Genomic DNA, 18,723 nt, shown 5'->3' on the forward strand with positions numbered 1-18,723 from the left:
GCCACAATAACTAGAACATTTTATTTATTTTTTATTTTTTTAAAGATTTTATTTATTTATTCATGAGAGACACAGAGAGAGAGGCAGAGACATAGGCAGAGGGAGAAGCAGGCTCCATGCAGAAAGCCCGATGTGGGACTCGATCCCGGAATCCAGGGATCATGCCCTGAACCAAAGGCAGACGCTCAACTGATGAACCACCCAGGCGTCCCAACTAGAACATTTTAAATGTCCAACTATATACATGGTATGAACCAACAGTTTCCGTTTAAAATGTAAATTTTTAGAAAGTACACTTTATACATTCATCCATACACATATATGAAGGTGATGAGTATGAGAGTATGAAGGAAATATACCAAAATGTTAATATTTATTCAAGGTTGGTAGAATGAGGAATATTTTTGTATTTTCTTCTGTATGCTTTTATTTCCAAATTTTTTACAATAGCAGGCATTGCTTCTGTTATAAGAAAAACACAATACTATATACTATTTTAAAGGTATTATATTTCATTTCACAAGGTAAACTGAATTCTAACCATATGCATTCCACTCATAAAAACAGTATGTGCAGACAGTTACTGGCTTGGTAAGTTGGTATTAAACATAATCATTTTCTGTTTCAAGGGGCACAATTTGGTCCTGCTACCACAGTCTGCTACTAAGCATCTATTAACACGCTGAGTCATGTTATATTGACACTCAACTTACATATCATAATTTCTTAAATGTAAATTACCAGGAAAGTATGCAACTTTTAATGTCAAAGTCATGCTTTTATGTAAATTATTCCCTTAAAGCAAAACCCAAAAACTATAAAATCTGAATTGTTTTAAGTCTGATTAGTGAAGTCAGTAATGGAAAAACATCATCTTCACCATCTCTAAGACATATGAACTGATATACATAATTAATATGAAATTAATATGACATTGATGCTCTCTGCCTAGGTCAAGATCGACTAGCAACTGAAAACCAAGTGGATCTCTTTATACAGTTATACTTTTTATTTGCCTTCATTAAGATACCTTAGTAGCTTCCTATTGCATGAGAAAAGAAAATCTGATGTAGTATGAGAAGAGTCTGCATCAAATTGACTGCCCAGCATAATTCTAGTAGGCTGTGAACTCCAAAACAATAGTAGTCCTTAAAAAAGGGGGGGGAGGGCTGCCTGGCTGGCTCAGTCGGTAGTACATGCAACTCTCGACCTTGGGGTCTTGCGTTTGAGCCCCACATTGGGCACAGAGTTTACTGTAAAAAAGTAGTCTTTGAGGAGGGTTAATAAAACCTGAGAGCAAGCTACCAAGCAAAATAAAATTAATGCTTCATCTTTGATAAATCCAGATTATGATGAATTCTACAGGCAGTACACTGTGCTCCTTAAAAAAACTGTTATTTAGAGAGCAAGGATCATCCTTATTTGAGCTGTTTAACAACAAAGCACTAAATGTTACATGCTGAAATTAAAAGCAAGTTATAGTAAACTAATTACAAAGTAATGACAAATTCCACAAATCAGGCCAAAGAAAACTCCATCAATTTGTGTTAAGCAGCCCCTGTAGAGCGGCACACTGGCAGCTACCAGTAAGACCAAATGGATTCAAACAGTTTATTACTAACAGAGAAAGCATGATCAGTATGGTATCACTTCCCTGTGTCTCCAATCCTACAGGACAGAATCAAACTGGAGGGAGGGACCAAATGAAGATGACATGCACCATGCATTGCTCTGTTTTTGAGGAGTCAAATCTAAATTGCAGCTTTGCAATTTTATACTTACAGCTACATTTGAATGTTCCATGTCTTCCCACAAGATGAAAGAAGAAAATAATAAACTGTCTTGCACCAGCCTCCCACAAGATAGGTAGGTAGGTAAGAAATAAACTCATGTCATCTATCTATTTTGCCATGTATCAGGGAGGATCATAGAGTCTTCCCCCAAGATTTGGGTCAGATTGTGGTTAAGCCGGGCCTATGCATACTATGTGGAAATGTGCAAGATCACCAAGATACCATGGCAGAGCTATTCCACTAGTTTATAGTCAAATAGAACAAGAAGTCAGTGTATAAAAGAATATACCATGCCATGCTTCTTCCCATAATTTTAAGTTCAGAAATTTAACAAGCATTCACTATCAACCATTACAGAGAGGCACAACATTGAAGCAAATATTACAGGGAATTTTTTTATCTGCCCTCAAAGAGTTTAAATTCCTCTTGAGAGAAGCATTTTTTTTTGTTTTTGTTTTTGTTTTATTGAGAGAAAGAGAGAGTGCTTATGGGTGGGAGCAGGAGAGAGAGAATATGAAGCAGCCTCCACACCTAGCTCAAAGCCCAACACGAGGCTCACTCTCGCGACTCTAAGACCATGGCCTGAGCTGAAATCAAGAGTCAAGGCTTAACTGACTGAGCCACCCAAGAGCCCTAGGGGAATCAATTTAAAGCCAAAAATACAATTGCACCTGGCTGTATACTCATTAAACAGTAATGTAAATAACTAACAATAGAATGGTTAAATAAAATATGGTTCATTTATACAATAGACTATTAGGCAATCCTAAAAAATCATGTTATAAAATATTTTTCTTCAATGGAACAGTGGCATAAGGAAGACACAGGAAGAACAATTTGGTGGGATGCTTGGGTGGCTCAGTGGTTGAGCATCTGCCTTTGGCTCAGAGTGTGATTCCGGAATCTGGGATCGAGTCCCACATCAGGCTCTTCGTGTGGAGCCTGCTTTTCCCTCTGCCTATGTCTCTGCCTCTCTCTCTCTCTCTCTAATATCTGTCATGAATAGATAAATAAAATCTTTTTTAAAAAAAGGAATTACAGGGATCCCTGGGTGGCGCAGCGGTTTGGTGCCTGCCTTTGGCACAGGGCGCGATCCTGGAGACCCAGGATCGAATCCCACATCAGGCTCCCGGTGCATGGAGCCTGCTTCTCCCTCTGCCTGTGTCTCTGCCTCTCTCTCTGTGACTATCATAAATAAATAAAAAATTTAAAAAAAAAAAAAAAAAGGAATTACAATTTGGAAGAAGACTATATAATAGACTATAATGGGAAGACTTTTATGGCAACATTAAACAGATAAATGTTGAGAAAACTCAGCCATGAGGAGATGAGGCTTTTTTACAAGAGAAGCAGTGAACATGGGATCCCTGGGTGGCGCAGCGGTTTGGCGCCTGTCTTTGGCCCAGGGCACGATCCTGGAGACCCAGGATAGAGTCCCACGTCGGGCTCCTGGTGCATGGAGCCTGCTTCTCCCTCTGCCTGTGTCTCTGCCTCTCTCTCTCTCTCTCTCTCTCTCTGTGTGTGTGTGTGTGACTATCATAAATAAATAAATAAATAAAAATTTTTAAAAAAAAGAAGCAGTGAACATATAGAGTTGTTTATGAGGACCTTTAAGCTCTGATCTACTGAGGATGACAAACTTTGCAACTCAGAAGTAAATCTTAGATCTGCCTAAAGCAAATGGAAGATAGCAAACTAATACAAAAAGAGAAAACTAGACAAGAAATGCAAAAATACAATTTTAAACAATTTAGAGCTATACTACCAAGAAAACTGCTAAACCTAATCACAAAATGTACATTTATCTCTCAATTTTTCTTGGACTTCCAAATATAATTTGCAAAAAAGAACTTGTTAAATGAACGTACTAATCCTCAAAACATTTTATAATTTAATATTTTCAATGCCAAAAATATTATTTAATGTCATAAACATGACTCAAAACTCAATTTTATTAGTTAACCTAAATATTTAAAAGCGGTCAACTATTCTGCAGAGCACCTGGCTGGCTCAGTCAGTAGAACATGAAACTCCTGATCTCAGAGTTGTGAGTTCAAGACCTGTGTTGAGCATGTAGCCTACAAAAATAAATAAATAAATAAATAAATAAATAAATAAATAAATAAATAGATAGATAGATAGATAAATAAATAAATAAAAGCAGTTAACTACTCTAAAATAAAAGCATATCCTATGGTACAATATAGCAGTATACAAAAACCATAGCTAAAATAAATAAACTTTAGGACTCCTGGGTGGTTCAGTAGGCTAAGCCCTGCTTTGGGCTGAGGTCATGATCCCAGGGTCCTAGGGTCAAGCTCTGTATTAGCCTCTCTGCTCAGGAGGAAGCCTGCTCTCCCTAGCCTCTCTGCTAGTGCTCGCACACTCTTTCTCACCCTGTCAAATAAATAAATAAAATCTTTAAAAAATTAAAATTAAAAAAAAATAAAAAATAAACTTTTTTTAAGATTTTACTTATTTATTCATGAAAGAAACAGAGAGAGAGGCAGAGACACAGGCAGAGGGTGAAGCAGGCTCCATGCAGGAAGCCCTATGTGGGACTTGATTCTGGGTCCCCAGGATCAGGCCCTGGGCTGAAGGTGGCGCTAAACCACTGAGCCACCCGGCCTGCCCAAGTAAATAAACTTTAAAAAGGAGGGTGGGTGGATGCCTGGGTGGCTCAGTCAGTTAAGCAACTGCCTTTAACTCAGGTCATGATCCCAGGGTCCTGAGATGGAGAGTTCTGCATCTGATTCCCTGTTCAGTGGGGAGTCTGCTTCTCCCTCTCCCTCTGCCCCTCCCCCTGCTCATGCTCTCTTTCTCTCTCTCTCTCAAATAAGTAAAATCTTCTTTAAAAATGCTTTAAGGGGGGATCCCTGGGTGGCTCAGCAGTTTAGCGCCTGCCATTGGCTAGGAGCATGATCCTGGAGTCTCGGGATCGAGTCCCACATCAGGCTCCCTCTGCCTGTGTCTCTGCTTCTCTCTCTCTCTCTCTCTCTCTCTCTGTGTGTGTGTGTGTGTGTGTGTCTCATGAATAAATCAATCAATCAATCAATCAATCAATAAAATCTTTTTTTAAAAAAATGCTTTAAGGGGCAGCCCAGGAGGCTCAGCAGATTAGCGCTGCCTTCAGCCCAGGGTGTGATCCTGGAGACCCAGATCAAGTCCCACATCCAGCTCCCTGCATGGAGCCTGCTTCTCCCTCTGCCTGTGTCCCTGCCTCTCTCTCTCTCTCTCTCTCTCTCTCTCTCTGTCTCTCATGAATAAATAAATAAAATATTAAAAAAAATAAAAATAAAAATGCTTTAAGGATGCTTGGGTGACTCAGCAGTGGCTCAGGTCGTGATTCCGGGATCCAGAGGGATCAAGTCCCACATGGGGCTCCCCGCAGGAAGCCTGCTTCTCCTTCTGCCTGTGTCTCTGCCTCTTTCTCTCTCTCTCTGTGTCTCGAATGAATGAATGAATCAATGAATGAATGAATTAAATAAATAAATAAATAAATAAATAAATAAATAAATAAATAAATAAATAAAATCTTTTTAAAAAATGCTTTAAGGGGCAGCGCAGGTAGTCTGGCAGATTAGCGACACCTTCAGCCCAGGGTGTGATCCTGGAGACTCAGATCGAGCCTTCATCGGGCTCCCCGCAAGGAGCCTGATTCTCCCTCTGCCTATGTCTCTGCCTCTCTCTCTGTGTCTTTCATGAATAAGTAGATAAATCTTTTTTTAAAAAATGCTTTAGTGAAAAAAAAAATGCTTTAGTGGATCCCTGGGTGGCTCAGCAGTTTAGCGCTTGCCTTTGGCCCAGGGTGGAATCCTGGAATCCTGGGATGGAGTCCCACATCAGGCTCCCTACAATGGGGCCTGCTTCTCCCTCTGCCTGGGTCTTTGCCTCTCTGTATCTCTCATGAATAAATAAATAAAGTCTTATAAAAAAAATGCTTTAGGGATCCCTGGGTGGCGCAGCAGTTTGGCGCCTGCCTTTGGCCCAGGGCGCGATCCTGGAGACCCGGGATCGAATCCCACGTCGGGCTCCCGGTGCATGGAGCCTGCTTCTCCCTCTGCCTGTGTCTCTGCCTCTCTCTCTCTCTCTCACTGTGTGCCTATCATAAATAAATAAAAATTTTTAAAAAAATGCTTTAAAAAAGGGAGGGGTGGGTGCCTGGTTGGCTCAGTCGGAAGAGCATGACTCTAGATTGCAGGGTTATGAGTTCAAGCCCCACATTGGATTTGGAGATTACTATTTTTAAAAAGATAAATAAACTTAAAAACTATTGCTAATTTGCAACAGTTCAATAATCATACCTCTGCTTATGAAGCAATAATAAACATTTCTTTTTTCTAATAGCTTTTCCTTTTTAAAAATAATACAGCAATAAAGACAAAATCAGGGAGACAATGAGAAGTCCAATCTGACTGGAGAACAGGGTACATAAATGAGTAGTGGGGTAATACACAGGAAAAGGAAAGAGACAAATTGTGGAGAGACCTGAAAATGTCCCCAGGATAAGAAGCAGGCTTAAGTGAACAAATGTGTAAAACATCTACCACTCTCTACTAAGTGCTGGAGTGGGAACAAAGTAACTACGTTCAAATAACCCCAAAATTTATAAAATGTGGAAGGCGAACAAATACCATATTTCTTTGATTTTACAATGCACATTTTATTCTAATGTTCACATTCCTGAAATCCATGTATGTGCTTATTGTGTAGTTTTTCCATAAAAGTTATTAAATTGATGGTGCATGCTACAACAGAGGAAATATATTAATTGCAATAAAGAATCACACCTGCCAAAAGAGCAGTACAGAGTAATCACTATATGTGTAAGATAAGAGGACAGGGAAACAAAGACCTGATCTGGGATACAAAAGACGAATAGGAATTTACAAGGTAGAAAAGAAAGAGAAGGACATTAACAGTTGGGGGTAAAAACACGGAGACAAGGAAGCACATGATAGGTCAAGGAACAGCATGTAGTTTGGTAGGCTGGAATGTAGAGTTTGGAGGCAGTATAAGCCTAATTTGAAGAGCGTATAGGCCAGGAATGCAAGGGGGATATAATACCGAAACAACAATCGATGTAAATGTACCATATTAATGCAAAAAGGACAAAACCCATGTGACCATCTCAACAACCAGAAAAAGCATCTGACAAAATCCAACACCCACTTGTGACAAAAGAATTTTTCATGGGATGCCTGGGTGGCTCAGTGGTTGAGCACCTGCCTTCAGCCCAGGGCATGATCCTGGAGTCCGGGATCTAGTCCCACATCGGGCTCCCTGCATGGAGCCTGCTTCTTCCTCTGCCTGCATCTCTACCTCTCTCTCTCTCTCTCTCTCTCTCTCTCTGGGTCTCTCATGAATAAATAAATAAAATATTTTTAAAAAGAAAGGCATCCATTCAAAAGAAAGAAGGAAAGCATATTATTTAAGGATGACATGAACTTATACGCAGAAAATCCTAATGAATGGTTATAAAACTATTAGAAGGAAGACACTAGTTCAGCAAAATTGCAAGATAAAAGGTCGATATTAAAAAAAAATCAACTACAAAATCTACACACTAGTAATGAACATTCCCAAAATAAAATTCAGAAAATATTCCCATATTACTCAGCTATTTAAAAAAAGTATCTTGCCATTTGAAATAATATGGATGAGGGTGGCTCAGCGGTTTGGCGCCTGCCTTTGGCCCAGAGCATGGTTCTGGAGTCCCAGGATCAAGTCCCACGTCGGGCTCCCTGCGTGGAGCCTGCTTCTCTCTCTGCCTGTGTCTCTGCCTCTCTCTCTTTCTGTGTCTCTCATGGATAAATAAATAAAATCTTTTAAAAAAATGAAATAATATGGATGGGCCTAGAAGGTATTATGCTAAGTGAAATAAATCAGAAAAAAAAATAAATATCTTGTGATTTCACTTATATTTGGAATCTAAAAAACAAATGAACAAAGAAAACAAACAGATTCATAAATACAGAGAACAAACTGGTGGTTTGGAGAGGAATGTGCAAAATAGGTGAAGAGGATTAAGAGGTACAAACTTCCAGTTATAAAATATGTAAGTCACAGTGATGTAAAGTATAGCATAGGGAATACAGTCAATAGTACTATGATAACTTTGTATGCTGACAGATGATAACTAGACATCATGGTAATCATTTTGTAATGTATATGAATGTCAAATCAGTACACTATACAATTGAAACTAATATTGTACATCTACTATACTTTAAAAAAGAAAAATTCCACTTACAATACTATCAAAAATTAAAATTTAGGAAAACTACAAAATGTTAAAAGAAATTAAAGCTATAAACAAATCAAAAGACATCCATAGGGACGCCTGGGTGGCTCAGCGGTTGAGCACCTGCCCCTGGCTCAGGGCGTGATCCACGGTCTCAGGATTGAGTCCCACATCGGGCTCCCTGCCTGGAGCCTGCTTCTCCCTCTGCCTACGTCTCTGCCTTTCTCTGTGTCTTTCATGAATAAAAAAATTAAAAATCTTTAAAAAAAAACAAAAACAAAAACAAAAGACATCCATAGTCATAGGTTGAACAAGTTAATATTGTTAAAATGGTAAAACTTCCCCAAACTGATATACAAATTCAACAAAATCCCTAGCAAAATCCCTTAGCAATTTGCATCTTCTGAAGAAATTGACAGGCTGGAGGATCCCTGGGTGGCCCAGCGGTTTAGCGCCTGCCTTCAGCCCAGGGCATGATCCTGGAGTCCCGGGATGGAGTCCCACATTGGCCTCCTTGTATGGAGCCTGCTTCTCCCTCTGCCTGTGTCTCTGCCTCTGTCTGTGTCTTTCTTGAATAAATAAATAAAATCTTTAAAAAAAAAAAAGAAAAGAAATTGACAGGCTGATCTTAAATTTCATACAAGAATGCCAAAGCAATGATTAGAATAGCCAAAGCAATCTCGAAAAAGACCAATGTTAAAAGAGTCACACCTCCTCGCTATAAAACTTTATACACAGCTTACTACATAGCTACAGAAATCAAGAGAATGGTACTAGCATAAGAATAGAAATATATATATGATAAAAATATAGATCAATGAAATAGAACTGAAAGTCCAGAAATAAACATTTATGTTTATGGTCAACTGATTTTCGACAAGGGTCACAAGTGGATGAGGAAAGAAATGATATTTTCAAGAAATGGCACTGAGACAAGTGAATATCCACATGCAAAAAGATAAAGTGGGACCCTGATCTAAACTAAAAATGGACAATACACCTAAATGTAAAAGCTAAAACTGTAAAATTGAAACCCAAGACATAAAAGTAAATCTTCATAACCCTGGGTTAGGCAACAATTTTTTAGATAGGGCACAAAAACCACAAGCAACATAAGAGAAAATAGATAAAATGGGCTCTATGAAAATTTCAAAATTTTGTGTTTCAAAGTAGAGAACCCACAGAATAGAAAAGAAATGTTTGCAAACCATGTATCTGATAAGAGATTTACATACAGAATTTAAAAACTAAAAACTCTTCTAACTCACTAATGAAAAGACAACCCAATTATAAAATGGCCAAAGAGTCTGAACAGGTATTTCAATTAGGAAGATACACACATGAAAAGATGCTTAACATCATTAGTTATTAGGGAAACGCAAATCAAAACCATAATGAGATTACACTTCACACACTAAGATGACTATAAACAAAAATACAGATAACAAGAGTTGTCCAGGATATGGAGAAATTGGAATCTTCATATATTGCTAATGAGAATGTAAGATAGTGCAACCACTTTGGAAACAATTTAACATTTCCTCAAATTGTTAAGCACAGAACTAGCATGTGATTCAGCAATTCCACTCTTAAAATATACACAAGACAAATGAAAACATACATCTACACAAAAACTTATCCATCAATGTTCATAGTGATATTATTTAATAATAGCTAGAGTGGAAACCCAATTTTCCACCAACTGATGAATGGATAAACAAAATGTACAATATCATTCAGATATAAAAAGGAATGAAGTAATGATACATGCTACAACATAAATGAACTTTGAAAACATTATGGTAAAGGAAACCTGTCACAAAAGACCAAATGAAATGTCCATAATAGGCAAATTGTATAGAGACAGAGTCAAGACAGGGGTGGGGGTGGGGAATAAAGGGGAATGGGGAGGGACTACTAATAAGTACGGGTTTTGGAGGGGGGCAATGATGAAAACATTCCAAAATTACACTGGAGTGATATGTACAAAACTAACAACCAATAAACACTCTAAATGGGTGAATTTTTGGTATCTGAAATATAATCTCAATAAAATGTTAAAAAGAAAAGGAGTAGGCAGGGATAGATCTGTTAAAAGATGATCTGGGTCTTAAAATATGAAACTGGACCCCAGACTATTATATAAAAATCAATTCTATATTGATTAGGAACTTAAAAACACCCAAAACAGACCTTTAAAATTCTTAGTAAAAAATGTAGGTGGGCAGCCTGGGTGGCTCAGCGGTTTAGCGCTGCCTTTGGCCCAGGGCGTGATCCTGGAGACCCGGGATCAAGTCCCATGTCAGGCTCCCTGCGTGGAGCCTGCTTCTTCCTCTGCCTGTTTCTGTGTCTCTCACGAATAAATAAAATATTTTTTTAAGTAGGTGAATGTATTTTGCATATTCTTAAACAAGACACAAAAAGTAGTAACTATAAAGCACTGACAAATCTGACTGTATTAAAATTTTGAACATTTGCTCATTGAAAGACTTCTTAAAATGCAAAAAGAAGAAAAATTAGCAGAAAATATTCACAGTATACAAAACTGACAAATGAGTACTGTAAGGAATACTTTTTTAACTCACAGAATTCTATAAGAAAAGGACAAACAACCAATAGAATTTGGCCAAAACAAATGAAAAGTTTCACAGTACACGAAAAAACACCTGGGTGGCTCAGCAGTTGAGCGTCTGCGTTTGGCTCAGGGCATAATTCCGGAATCCCGGGATCGAGTTCCACACATCGGGCTTCCTGCATGGAGTCTGCTTCTCCTTCTGCCTATGTCTCTGCCTCTGTGTGTGTGTGTGTGTGTGTGTGTGTGTGTGTCTTTCATGAATCAATAAATAAAATCTTGAAAAAAAGAAAAAACACCTATGGCCAGCAGACATATTGTACGTACAAAGTATTAAGGATCTACATATTGTAATTACCTTTTTTAAGAGAGGAAGAATTCTAGGCTGCACATTCTAGGGTCTCTTTGGGACATAATCATTTAACAAAGTGATATCTGGATGAAATCCAAATTCACAAAAGTTCTAGAACTGGTTAGTCTCCGTAGGGTTCAAATAAAAGTTTATGCTGCAATTATTTTATTTCTGCCTTTTGTCACCTTAAATCCCTAATATTATACATAAAATCATACTGAAAAAGATTAAAGTAATTAATTTAAAAGTAAAGTGACAACAATCTCTGTCACAAATCATAAAAAAGTACACAGAATTAGTGATGTCCACAAATAGGAAAAGACTTTCTATCCCATTTGGAATAAACAACTTTTCTGTAAAATTTTTCATATTGGGACACCTGGGTGGCTCAGTGGTTGAGTGTCTGCCTTCGGCTCAGGACGCGATCCTGGGATCCCGGGGTCTGAGATCGAGCCCGCATCGGGCTCCCAGGGAGCTCGCTTCTCCCTCTGCCTGTATCTCTCTCTGCCTCTCTCTCTCTCTGCCTCTCTCTGTCTCTGCATCTCTCATGAATAAATAAATAAAATCTTTAAAAATAAAATAAAATAGAATTTTTCATATCAAGTACATTAGAAAACAGCCATTGTTTAATTATCCATTACAGTACATTCACGGATATTCCATAAGTGGAATGCTATCAATTTATAACTGACTTGAAACAAGAGAAATGTAAAGATTAAAATTTCAAACTTGACCTTTAGCAGACTTGAGTGTACTAGCTTTAAGTGAGACTGAACATAAACTTAAATTTTTGTTAAAAAACTTACTTGTACAGTTTCCTCTTATTACATTAAATAGCTCCCTAGAGTGGAAGATGTCCCTTTCTATAAAAGGGAAGGAGACAAAACTTCCTGAAACTTGTCACAGTATTACAGTACTTCAAGAAGTACTCCCAAAATACCCAAAGTACAATGAGAAAGAGAAAAGGAAACCAAGATTTCCCCTTTAGGTCTTGATGAAAAGCTCTATAGAATGAGGGTGGGCATTACACAGTTTAAGCATGCCTTAGAGTGGGGCTGCTGGGATGGGCTAGTAGAATGACATACCCCTCTACAAAGTGTCACAGAGTGCTTTGGAAATTAAACAAATACCACCTTCCAGGGAACCAATAAGCTGCAAGTCTTCAATTATTTATATTTGTGAGAAATATTTTTATTTGTGAAAAGTGTTCCTAGCATCATTTCTTATTTTGTCAATAAGAATCTGGATCTTGTCCAACTTTATACTTTTGATGACAAATGCTTCAGAGTTTGAATTACAAATAATCTAAATCAAAATATTAAATTTTAGACTTTAAGCAAAGTGTCCCTATAAGCTCAATTCTAAAATATCCCAATCAACCACCTCTGGTTTTTTACCCATCATGTAGTATATATAATTTTTTTCATAAAAAATGATAAGCTCATATTTTCCAAAAGCTACTAATTCAGCTGCTAACCACACAGTCCTAATTCTGAACTGTAGCTTATTCTTCAAATTGATTCCTTAAGGCATTATGCTGTTTTGAGTACCTTTTTCTATGTTCATCACCTTTTCCCTGATGACACTGCTGCATTTTTTTTAAGATTAAAATGTAAGACATTAATGTTTCCCAGATATCTACCTTCACTTTCACCTTAGTGTAAGGCAGGTTACTTTTCCCTTCCATGGCTAACAGCTCCCACCCTGTCCTCACTTCCCATGCCTTCAAGAAAGGTTCCCTCTCCTCTTCCTCTTGCATTTGAACACTGAGCTCTCCACTGGTTCCCTTCTCTCAGTCTCTTAGTATGTTTCTGAAAACACAGAGTAAAGCTTCGGTTAACAACCACTCTTAACACACAGTATCATTCTCAACTCTGTATTCAAACAATTTCTCCCCTGAAATTCTGCAACTGTCCCTCCTGCATAATCATAACTTGATCCCATACTGATTGTTTACCTCAAGATTCAGCAAATATCTAATTTTAAAGGAAGCTTTCTCAAACTAACTTAACCCCCAATAAAATTAAGCCTTATGCCATAGTTTCACATCACTTATTTGTACATTTTATAAATGTATACAATTTTGAATATATAATTCTTTTTATGAATTGTTTTAGTAATTTTTTAGATAATAAATAATTATTTATTTTTTTAGTAATCTCTACACTCAACATAGGGCTCAAACTCATGACCTCGAGATCAAGTCGCATGCTCTTGGGGTACCTGGGTAGCTCAGTCCATTAAGCATCAGGCTCCTGATTTAGGCTCAGGGTCATGGGATCAAGCTGGGTTGGTGTTCACAGGGCCAATGAACATGGGGCTTGTCTCAGGAGGTCGCTCAGATTTCTCCTACTCTAGTGATGTGCCAGTCATCCAAGCTCCTGGGCGCTAACACTAACCCTAGATTGGGTTCTGACCCAATCCGGCCCCAAAACCATGCTCAGTAAGGAGTCTGCTTGAGATTCTCTCTCTTCCTCTGCCCCTCCCCACTGCTCACTTGAGCTGAAAAAAAAAAGTCACATGCTCTTTCCAACTGAACCAGTCAGGCACCCCTATAATTCTTTTCTAATTGTTATACATATTCCTGTACACATTCAACTATTTTAAAAACTCTTCAAGGACAATAATCATTTATCTTATTTTATATTGGCTATAATCATGTTTCCAAAGTTGGAGTTCAATAAATGCTTGCTTAATGAATCTATTCTAAAAACCATCAGAAAGGCATGAAGACAAGCCATGCAACTACTATACACAAAACAAAACACACTGCACACAAAAAACATATAACATACGAAGCTAAATAAGCATTTAGTTTTCAGAATAAATAATATATTAGCATAGTGTATAGTTTAATAATAGCTTTATTATATAGACAGAATGAATTAGAATGGAAATAACACTGGAATAGTGAGTGCTAAGAGCTGGAAAACCTAGGCTCTGACCCACACTCTGTCATACGCTAGCCATTTAACTTTGGGCAAATCACTTAACCTCTCACAACAATGAGTAATTACTATGTACTGTGCCAAGCTCACAAGGGTTATTCTTAGGATACAATAGCTTAATATACATGAAAGTTCTTAGAAATTTATAAAGAGCTATATAAATGGTAATATTTTAATGATGACCATACCCTCCAATTTAAGATAACATTCTATTTTAAAATGTGAACTTACAAAAAAAAAGAAGAAATTAAGGGGCAACTACTTATGCTGTAGAAGAATTCATCACTGAGTATAAAATAAATCACTGCAAGGTCCAGCAACTCAAATTCAATCTAGAGCAATTATAATATGCATCAACTGTAAAAAATGTGCTTCACATTCAATTTTTTAGGAAGACATTTATTAGACAAAGCAAGGTAGATATTTGAATCCGTCCACAAAATCACAATCACAAGTTCATTCCATTGTATGCACTGAGAGGGCCTTCACCTACACAACACAATCAGAGTCTGCAAAGTATATGTGGCTCCATTTTACAATCTGATAAAATGCACCATGTCCCACAGTTGAAGAGGTGAACCAGCACATGTAGGAAATACTAAAGTTGACTTCAGGTTTACAGGAAAACATGTGATTAACCAGGACACGATCTGATGCATGTAAGAATTCCTAAATCTGTTTCACAGACCCATTGTTTATGGATATAAAGAGGTACAAAGACACAGAGGGAGCAGCTGCAAGTACGCTGAGACTTATTTGTAGCAATGGTGACAAAGTCAAATGTGAAAAGTTTCAGGATTTGTTTGGGCAGCTATTAAAATCATTTTCAAGCTCTCTTAAGGTCAACAAATTATCACAGTATCCAGAAAGACTAAAAAGCTCTAGGCAATTTCCCTTTGCCCTGCCAAGTCTACCTATAAACCATCTAAGACAAGACATTACAAGAGTCAGCTACTTTCTTGAAATGGATTATGAACTTTCTCATCCTTGTTTTGTTTTTTAAGATTTTATTTATTCGAGAGAGAAAGAGAGAGAGATAGAAAATGAAGGACAGAGCATGAACAGGGGAGGGCAGAGGAGGGTCTGACGGAGAAGAAGCAGCAGATCCGTCCCTGCTTTTGTGTCTTTATATAGATGAGGATTCTAATCAAGAAAAATCTGGAAGGCAGATATATTCAAAAAGATCATGAGCAAAAACCACCAATTGAAGATTCAAATAAATTAGCAAACGCTCCCTTTTCAATATTAATCTCCTCAAAAGGCTGCCATAATTAGTTAGCTTTAAGCTACAAAAGAAGGAGAGTGAGCTGAAGAGGGGGAAAGAAATGAAGAGAGCAGGAGGACAAGGGCAGGTGAAGATCACATACCAAAAATGCAAAAAAAAGGTAAAAAGATACACTTTGCCAACAGCTACCAACTATCCATCTTCCCTCAGAACAAGACTACTAATGAAGAAAACAAGATTTTGCTGCTACATTTTTTTGGGGGGGCACTATTTTCTTAATGCAGTTATCCAACAGTATTAAATGTAAACAAGGGTTACTCATGGTAACTGAGGAAACTATAGCTTCCTGGCAATTTTCTATTCTCTACAGACATGATATAATGAAAAAAAAAAAAAAAATGAGCTTCTGCTTCACCAAGTCTATTAAAAAGAATATTGAACTAGATCTTAAATACATAGTTCCTAGTTTTGGTTTTGACCCTCTTGACAAGTGACTTTAGTCCAGTCACTAAATTTTTTTTAAGATTTTGTTTATTTGTGCAGCCCAGGTGGCTCAGTGGTTAACCGCGACTGCCTTTGGCCCGGGGCCTGATTCTGGAGACCCGGGATCGAGTCCCACGTCGGGCCCCCTGCATGGAGCCTGCTTCTCCCTCTGCCTGTGTCTCTGCCTCTCTCTCTCTCTGTCTCTCATGAATAAATAAATAAAATAATAAATAAATAATAATAAATTATAAATAAATTATAAATAATAATAATAATAAATTATTCATGATAGACACAGAGAGAGAGAGAAAGAGAGAGAGAGAGGCAGAGACACAGGCAGAGGGAGAAGCAGGCTCCATGCAGGGGGCCCGACGTGGGACTCGATCCCGGGTCTCCAGAATCAGGCCCCGGGCCAAAGGCAGTCGCGGTTAACCACTGAGCCACCTGGGCATCCCCAGTCACTAAATTTTTATCAATGTTCGCATTCACCTAAACAGCACTTCTTGAGCACCAAAAAAATTGAGCAGTTTTAGAGTTTCTCAGCCCTGGCTGCACATTAGAATCACCTGGGAAGGCTTTAAAAAAAAAAAGTCTCTTCACCCCTGAGATTCAGATTTAATGGGTCTGAGGTGGGGCCCAAGCATAGGTTTTTTAAAAACATTCCCTTGCAATTTTAATGTGCAGCCCAGGTGAAAAACCACAGGTCTATTCTGTTTCATGTATATGTGAAGAACAGCAAAATAATGCAAAAAGCCCTCCCTGCTTCCATTCAAATTTATCAACTTTCCCTTCTTAACCTTAGGTTTACCCCAGGTTCTCACCATCTCACACCTAGAATAACAGAATACCTTCCTATTTTCACTTCCACTAGTCTCTTCCCAATCCAATAAACCATTACATGCTTGCCTAACTAATCAGTTTGGTTCTGAAACATTATCCAACTGAGAGTCATGTTAAGTATAACAATACCAACAAACAGAACTGTTTTCATCACAGGATACTGTATGTACACAGATATGTATGTATGTGTGTGTGTACATGTGTGTATGATCTCAAACATGCCCTATTTTTCTTCAGCTCAAGTGTACCCACCTCTATTTATACATAATAAATACTAGTACCTTTACATACAAAAATATTGTCCCTGAATAGTTCATGACTGAATTCTGTTAAAAATGAATGGCAGGTGACGGGCTCTGAGGGGTGCAATTGACAGGATGAGCACTGCGTGTTATGCTATATGTTGGCAAATCGAACTCCAATAAAAAAATATACAAAAAAAAAAAAAAGAATGGCAAATGAGTCACTCACAAATCTGTCACTTAGGGAAGTCTGGGTGGCTTAGCGGTTGGGCACCTGCCTTCAGCTCAGGTTGTGATCCCGGAGTCCCGGGATCGAAAGACCCACATTAGGGCTCCCTGTGAGGAGCCTGCTTCTCCCTCTGCCTAGGTCTCTGCCTCTCTCTCTCTGTGTTTCTCGGAATAAATAAACAAAATATTTAAAAAAACAAATCTGTCATTTAAATTTTGAAGGGTTCTCACAAGGGACACACATTCAACTGAGAAAAAAGAAAGTAAAATGAGGTGGAATTATCTCAAAAATCCTGTGTTACCACAGATACTGATAAAGTTTATGACAAATGAATGCTTATCAAGAACAAATATGGCTATGCTTTATGTTAAAGCTTGCCTCAGAAAACCAACTGAAGGCTTAAAAGCCAAAGCTTATAACCATATAAGATGATATTTATGTTTATGAAAAATATTATCAAGTATAATACAAGTAATATATAATGAAAAGACTGAACAAGTGTATGACTTATCCCCTACCCTTAAGGAGCTCTCCAGCTTCTCAGGAACAGCATGACACAAACATAAAAAGAAAATAAAGCCAGCACTAGCAAGTAAGTGATCAAGATAGTACCATAAGAACTCAAAAACAGGGCAGCCTGGGTGGCTCAGCAGTTTAGCGTTGCCTTTGGCCAGGGCATGATCCTGGAGACCTGGGATCAAGTCCCCAGGTCAGGCTCCCTGCATGGAGCCTGCTTCTCCCTCTGCCTGTGTCTCTGCCTCTCTCTGTTTCTCATGAATAAATAAATAAAATCTTTAAAAAAAAAAAAAAAAGAACTGAAAAACAGGAGACTGCTATGGACTAAGGGAGTCAGACACAGCTTCCTGGAAAAGCTAGGGCTTGAACAAAATTAAATAGGTGGAGTAAAGAAAAAAAATCCCAAGCATGTGAGTGAGCTTCTATACAGATGAGGCAGAAATTCATTAAATATATTTGAGGGACAGGGAGTTGACCTAGTTGGAACAGAAGGTTCTATGTAGGAGTGTCTGGGGCAGTGAGGTTGCAATAATAAATTGGGGCTGGACAGTGAAAGCCCTGAATGCCAAGCCAGGATGCTCAAACTCTGTGCTACAGACAGATCCTTTACAGGTCATAAAGCACAACAAGCAAAACAATATATCCCATAATGATGCAGTCTGAAATCATTTTTCTTGAAGCCTTTGAAGAACATACCAAGTCCTATAATATTTTGCCAATATATTCATAAATATGTGAACATATTGTTTAAGAAATCTGTTCAGAGTGAAGGAGTAAATACTCAAACATGCTTTCCAAAATACAAAACCAGTGATCGATTACGCATTCATAGTTCTTAGGATAATTCCTAAGAGAATAATTGGATAGACGGCTTCAATTTTAGGTTTTCCTCCTCACCCCACTCTCCTCCAAACACATACCTAAATTTAATATCCAGAAACTGAATACACTGAAATAGTGTCATTCTGAAAATAAGAGGCCTTTTATTACTTCTCATTATGGGTGAATTTACTTACTGTACTGTTTCAAAATTACTACACCTATCAAAATAATTTTGTCCATGATTTCTTTCAGCGAAGCAAATAAAAAAGGTAACAAATGCAAAGATTATGAAAAGCAAAAAATCATTTCATCAAACCAAAACATATTTAAAATAATCAGCACTGGTTTATAAGGCAGAGGGGAAAGGGAGTATGTTCATAACAAAAAAAAATGTCATCCACAACAAAGAGTACCAGAGAGTATATGAAGAACACTACAATAGCCAATTTTTTAACCA

At 37.9% G+C, this 18,723-nt stretch overlaps 1 protein-coding gene across 7 annotated transcripts in view; it reads right to left on the reverse strand.

Annotated features, from left to right (window-relative positions):
• Positions 1 to 18,723, reverse strand: part of LRCH2 (leucine rich repeats and calponin homology domain containing 2) — a 125,360-nt gene that overhangs the window by 82,265 nt on the left and 24,372 nt on the right. The gene's annotated exons all lie outside the window — the stretch shown is intronic.

Source organism: Canis lupus, chromosome X (genome assembly GCF_011100685.1).
Source record: "Canis lupus familiaris isolate Mischka breed German Shepherd chromosome X, alternate assembly UU_Cfam_GSD_1.0, whole genome shotgun sequence".
NCBI classification, from domain to species: Eukaryota; Metazoa; Chordata; class Mammalia; order Carnivora; family Canidae; genus Canis; species Canis lupus.